Raw genomic sequence first — 7,210 nt, forward strand, 5'->3', positions numbered from 1 at the left:
AGAATGTACACTGAACATCTAATGTAATACGCTCATTGATGACTAACTGCACTATTGCAATACTAACTGCTTGTCTACCTACTTGATTTGTATTGCGTGTCCTCATGTATGAACATGTCAGCTTCGATTTTATATTTGTTTTCTCCCTTGGTGTTTGTATTGCCACGCTGGCCTGCCTTGTTGTGGTCTCTTGGGCCCTGTCAAGCTGCCTCGAGCAGCTTTTTGCCCAAGAGTTCCTACCATGCATATGGTGAAATAAACGAATTGAATTGAATTGACAACGGGAGTCTCTATCGTGCAAGTTCTAACCGGAGGCCCTCAAAGTTTGATTCAAAGTCGCCTTCTTTAGATAGATAGATAATGGGAGGAAAGGCAGGGATGTTAACCAGAAAGGTTTCCTGTTGGCTACCCTGCACTGAGGAAGGAAATGAGGGAATTAAAAAGGGAAGAGAGAAGGGGCGGGAAACGCAGTCACAATCTGGCAATCAAGGCAGTCTCTCGCAAAAAACAAAATAATGCATTGTAAGCCTTGATGGTAGTCGACTGTTGTGGCCACGGACCGAGGATCTTGGCCCCTGTGAAAGGGCGATGATCAAGGCGGCGGTCCAGAGCACAACGCAGCTTACGTCTTTCGTTCACAAAGACAGCGAACTCTTCTTTAGAAGAAACCTTGGGACTGACTGTATGCGATGGAGGTTTTACAATGTCAGGTGTAACTCCTCTGGAAGTGTAAATACTGGTGTCGAGCTTTAGGCTTTTTGTAGAAGAACCGCAGATTGGGCTAGTTGGTGTAGATTCATAGTGATGGTTCAACAGCGCAAACACACACAGACCAAGAAGGAGAGCAGACACACACAGCGCTGAACTTACAACTTACATCAGTTGTAAGTTCAGCGCTGTGTGTGTTAGGCTTTTTATAAGCTGTAGTCTCAAGTTTGTTTCCGTGTTTGAAACAGAAAAGCGCAAAGTGACGAGGACAAGAAGGGAACGAGAAGCAACAGGACAAGCGCCGTGATGGTCACCTGGATATCAAAGAATTCATTATCGATGTTAATGTGAACATGAAAACGAGATATTAGTGTGAGCGCTGCTCAAGTCGGCAATAAACTTCGCCAGTTTTTCTTCACCGTGTGTCCGGACGAAAAATATGTCATGGATGAATCTTCTGTAAAATTTCAGTTTACATATTTGGTGTCTCTCCGCGTCCAGCCGGCCGGGAAGGTGAGCTTCCGTGCCGGCTACGCGCAGGCGTTTACTCGTACGCAACACATTTCTCGAACCCTTGGCGCAATCGCAGCCACGGCAGGTTAGGACGAAATAGGCAACGGCAGAGCATGCTAGAAAATAGTTTATTATCCTAAAGCGAGGTGAATAACACTGCGAAATAATGTTCTATCCAATAAAATAAGGTTCAGCAGCTCACCAAGACGTATTCGACAGGCGTTGGGTCATCCGGGAGGCGCGGGCAGGCGGGGGAGTAGTGGCAGCTCGCAGGACGTCAGTCGCAAGAGAGAGCGTTCCCGCCGCGAGCTCCTCCTTTTAACCCCTCCGGCATTCCTCTCTTTGGGCAACCGGTCGCGCTCAAGGTAAGCCGTTCACCCCTTCTGGGTTTTTTGCGCAAAGGACACGACACAGAAGAAACGAGGTAGACAGGAGAAGCGCTTGCTAACAACTCAGGTGTTTATTGACGGAACATTTGCTTAAATACAGCAGCTGCTCTTATCAAACAAGAAGAGGGAAAGAAGAGACTTCGCATAGATACATATCAGATCAGCAAAGATCCCATCATCGCACGAGATAATGTATGCTTCGAGCTCTAGTTCTACGCAAGATAACTGATTTCTTTTTTTGAGAGCAAAATTGAAGGATTGCTGACACACGAGTTACCCTATTTTTCTATCTCATTAGCCTCAATTATCTCTCTTCCAAGTTATGTCTTGCACCGGCGCAGTACTGACATTTTTTCGAGCGCGGGAGTGCAGCTGCGGCAATTCCGAATATGGTCATTCATTTTGCTACCAGTCTTGTTCCTGATATCTCTTGCGTGCTCCCTCAGCCTTACATTAAGGCACCTCCAAGTTTGCCCAATATACTGCTTACCACAGGCAAGCGGTAACGAGTACACAGCACTCTTTTTACGCTCTTTTCAAAAAGAGCGTTGTGTACTCGATACCGCTTGCTTGTGGTAAGCAGTATATTGGCCAAACTGGGAGGTGCCTTAATGAAAGGCTGACGGAGCACGCAACAGATTTCAGAAATAAGTCAGTTAGCAAAATGATTGACCATATTCGGAATTGCCGCAACTGCACTCCCGCACTCGAAAAAACATCAGTACTGCGCTGGTGGAAGACACAACTTGGAAGAGAGATAATTGAGACTAATGAGATAGAAAAATCGGGGTAACTCATGTGTCAGCAATCCTTCAATTTTGCTCTCAAAAAAAAAAGAAATCAGTTATCTTGCGCAGTACAAGAGCTCTAAGCATACATTATCTCGTGCGATGATGGGATCTGTGCTCATCTGATATGTATGTATGCGAGGTCTCTTCTTTCCCTCTTCTGTTTGATAAGAGCAGCTGCTGTATTTAAGCAAATGTTCCTTCAATAAACACCTGAGTTGTTAGTAAGCGCTTGTCCAGTCTACCTCGTTTCTTCTGTGTCGTGTCTTTTGCGCAAAAAACCCAAAATGCTTAGGCACCAACTAGCCTGCAAAAACATACTCGTTCACCCCTTCCCTACGGGGCCAGTACATAATCGTGACGTCCGTCAGGGTTGGGAACGAGGAGAATGGCCTGAGTGCCTTTTCTCCACAAGCCCGGCGGCACGCGCGCTCCTCTCGTGACTCCGGCGCGGGGACGATGAAGGATACTCGTGTATCCCACATCCTCCCCTCCCGAACAGGCAAGTAGGCGCAACATGATTTATGAAATTTTGGTGGACGACAAGTCCGGGTTCATCCCTAGACGGTCCTCGGCGGACGTGGCCTCCGCCGCTCCGTCAGTCGCCGGCGGATCGGCGGCGGCCAGTACGGGGGCCGCTGAATAGGGATCCGGGGCCAAGATCGAGTTCTCGAGGGCGGTGGTGCAGCTGCCGTTGGCGGGGGAGCCGCCGCGGTCAAGGATGCTGGAACCAGACGGGGAGCAGGTGTGGCGTGGCGGGCAGCGACTTGTAGGAGCCATTCGTCAAATTCAGCGGCCCAGCCCACCCGCTCTACCATCTGACAGGCCACGCGCTAGGGGCTCCCACCGCTCGCCGGTCTTCTACCGGAACTCGAGCCCCCTGTGTGCTGCGATAGTGCAGGGCCCCTGCCTCGTGGGACCCCTCATGGATCAGCCCAGCCCCACATGGGCATATCTGAGATTCCGGAGGCAGGGCAGGAACGTGCCCTCAGCTCGCTGGTCAGCGTCCGCGACGGTGCGCCCGAGGAATAGATTGAAAAGCCTCCCCAGGGACATGTTCGTTTTCGCCCGCACCTGCCGCTTCCACGGCCGCCAGGAGACATAGCCCACCAGTGAGTCCCGGCCCTCTTGCTAGGTCGAGGTCGCAACGTCCCGGGTCGGGAAACGCTGGACCGATGACTGAACCAGTGCCAGTGGCTCCGAGCTTCAGGTCGGCGGGGTCGTCGACAGGCGGCGGCGGAGCGGCGAGAGAGCCGGCGGGGGGGCCTATGGGCCCTGGGGCGGCCGGTCCAAGCCTTTTTGGGGTCAACTGGCCGCGACACGGATGTAACCAACTCCCGCAATGCGTGCTACGTAGCTGTTCGGCCCTCACGAGAGCCATGAGGGTTAGCGCAAGCGAGTCTTACGTAACATTGATCGGCAAGAGCGGCACGTACGTTCATGCATCTAACAAGACTGCGGACCGGCCTGCGCCCTCGCTCTAGACTGTGCAGGCAGCTTCTGTTTCTGCTTACGGCCCAAGTTATAGCGGGACGCAGGGTTCACCGGCTTGTCGCAGCGCTCGATTCCGACTTCGACGCGGGTCGGGCTATGTCCTCAACCCGCTCATCTCGCTGCACGTAACGTTTCAGGTCGCATACGTGCACCGGTCCGCCTGTCGGCTTCGACCACAATTCCTTGAGCGTGTAAAAGACTGAGGAAAGCCTTTCTCGCACGCGGAACGCCCCGATCCATTTCGTCGGCAATGAGGTCGCGAACTGCTTGCTACCATCCCTCAGAACGTGTTGGCGCCGAAGCACCAGATCGCCCACTTCGTAGTGAACATCCCTTTGCGAGTGGTCGTACTGTGGTTTCTGCGGCGCCCTAGCGGTGCTCAGGTTATGGCTAGGCTTGCGTAAGGCCTCCGTCATCTTAGCTCGCAGCTGCGTCGCGTGTTCAGCTCGTGGTGACGAAGCGACTGCATCTTCCTGCTGTCCGTGAGAACGCCGTCCATCGGATTCAGCAGCTCACTACCCAGATTGAGAGAAGACGGCGCATAGCCAGTTGAGCGATTAACAGTCGAACGCAAAGCGAACGCGATCTCCGGGACATAGGAGTCCCATTCTTTGTGCCTCTCAGAGCACGCGACAGCCATGTGCTTGATGTTGCGGTTGACGCATTCCGTGGGGTTCGACTGAACATGATAGGTGGGCGTTTTTTTGTGCTTAATTCCGAGTGCAGCGCATGAACCTATGAACACCTCCGCAGTGAAGTTGGGCGCGTTGTCCGTTATCAGCTTCCCTGGGAAACCGAATCTAGTGAATGTCCATGAGCTTCTTCATGATCACTCGTGCCGGCAGCTTTCTAAGGGGGAAAAGTTCAGCCCACTTGCTGTAGTCATCCGTGACCACCAGCAAGAACTTTTTCCTACTCGGTGTCGTGGGATGCGGTCCCATGATGTCACACGCCGCGAATTGCCAGGGAGTCCGGCTGTTAATCGGCTGCATGAGGCCGGGCGGTCGTCCACCTCGGGGCTTCACGCTTTGGCCCACATGGCATGAGTGTCTGTAGCGTGTTACGAGCTTTTTCATGCCAAGCCAGGTAGAAAAGCGACACAACTTAGTGTAAGCATTGGGGCCGCTTATATGCCCAGCTATGCACGGGTCATGAAAGTAGCGTAACAGTGCCGTTCTCAGTTCTCGTGGTATCACCACCTTGAACGCCTCGCTTGTGTCTTCTCAGAGGGTAAATACCTCAGCAGGACGCCGTCCGAATTCAGCAGATACGAATCCAGAGCGCTCACAGCAGTACCAGCTGTTTCCAAGCGCTCCCATCCGACAGCAAAACCACCTGTCTCGGTGTGCGCGGCGGCCTGGCCGCCCGGCTCCCGGAGCCAGTCGAAGACCCTTCGACAAAACAGATTCTTCTGCTGAGCTTCGAGCGGCTCCTTTCAGCTGAACATGATACCCACGGAACTGGCGTAGCCCACGTGGTTCACGCCTTCGCCCCGAATGAATGGTTGGTCCGCGTTCCTTACATGGGCTACGGCTGAGCACAGTCTCCTACTCTCTCTCTCTGTCGGGCGGTCGGTCGTGTGACTTTCCTCGCTCTGTAAAAGCGCTCGCAAGAGTGCGTCAGCCATGACGTTGTTCTTCCCTTTGCGGTAGCGCACGGTGAAGTCGTAACGCTGCGGCAACAGAGCCCAACGCGCTAGGCGTACGCTCGGCTCGCTGAGTCGACTCAGCCAGGCGAGCGTCATGTGTTCCGTCTGGATCACAATAGCCACTCCGTCGACGTAGTAGTCGAACTTTCGCACAGCAAAAACTATCTCGAGATATTCCTGCTCTGTCGCCGAGTAGTTCCTCTCTGCTGGCGTCAACGAACGGCTCGCGAATGCTACCGCTCGGAGGACGCCTTCATGCTCCTGAAGCAACACTGCTCCCAAGCCCATGTCGCTTGCGTCTGTTTCAATCACAAAGTCCCGGTTTAGGTGGGTATCTGCAACTCAGCCGTGTCCGCGAGCACCTTGTTGCGCACTGCAGCCTCTTCCTCGTGACCCAAACTCCAGTGCTCGCCCTTCTTCAAAAGCTTTGTCAAAGGCGCCTGCAGCGCTCTTAATCTGGGAATAACTGGCGATAAAAGTTCGCTATTCCCAGGAAGCGTCTCAGACCGGCTAGACTTGACGGCGAGGGAAACTTAAGCGAAGCCTCGAGCTTATCATCGCACGGCAGAATGCGGTCTTTGTCGATCGTGAACCCCAACAATGTTAATCGTGTTGAGGTGATCTGTGCCTTCTTCGGGTTGAAAGTGATTCCCGCCAACCTCAGCCTCTTTAGGATGTCCCTCAAGTGGCTAAGGTGTTCCTCGATCGTTTTTGAGTACACCACGATGTCCTCTAGATATGCGCGCGCATGCTGCCACTTCCCAGAACACACTTCTCCCAGATCACAGCCCATTACGCGCTGATAAGTAGCGGGATAGACATTCTCTTGAATTGGAAGAGACCTCTGTGACAAGTGAAAACAGTTTTCTCCTTATCACGCTCATCCATTTCAATCTGAAAGTATCCACGGCTTGCATCGAGCATTGTAAAGTACTTCGCTCTACCTAGGTTGGACACTAGAGAATAAATGGTTGGTAGAGGCTGCGCATCCTTTCTGGTAACCGCATTCAGTCAGCGGTAGTCCACGCAAAGTGCATACATATCGCCTTTCTGTGGGACTAAGACTACCCGGAAGCCCCAAGGGCTGTTAGACCTCTCAATAACGCCAGTGTCGATAAGTTCGTCTAAGACACTGTCTAGTGCCTTTCTCTTAGCCAAGCTAATTGGTCTAGGATTGCACTTCCAAGGCAGTGCGTCACCCGTGTCTATTCTGTGCCTGACTAGTGTAGTGAGGACAGGATTGTCCGTGAATGTCGCGTTGAATTCGTAGAACAGAGATGACAGACGTGCCTTCTTCCTCTCCGAGACGCTGTTCACTTCCGACAACAAAGGGTGCGTTGCCCTTCTCTGCACTGCAGAACAGCTTTCTACCGCGACAGCCTTCTATGTGGGCCCTCTCTTAGCGGCGATTGTCCACTCGCATGCTGGTTCTCGGGCCGGCGCGGGTGATTCTTCACGGTCTTCCCACTCGCACCGCGTTCGGAGCCTGAATTGACTGCGGGGCCACAGGCGCTTTCGCGAAAAGCTTCAAGGCGCCTGTCGTGCGCTGTCGGTAGCCTCCGCTGCTTATGTCTATCACGATGCCTGTCTTGGCTAGGAAAGCTCGACCAAGAATTATAGGAACTGATAAACAGTGAAGATGAACGAGGCGTTGTCGCCGCACGCGTCTT

The sequence above is a fragment of the Amblyomma mixtum genome, chromosome 4, assembly GCF_055824585.1.
Source record: "Amblyomma mixtum isolate Tamu chromosome 4, ASM5582458v1, whole genome shotgun sequence".
Lineage (NCBI taxonomy): Eukaryota > Metazoa > Arthropoda > Arachnida > Ixodida > Ixodidae > Amblyomma > Amblyomma mixtum.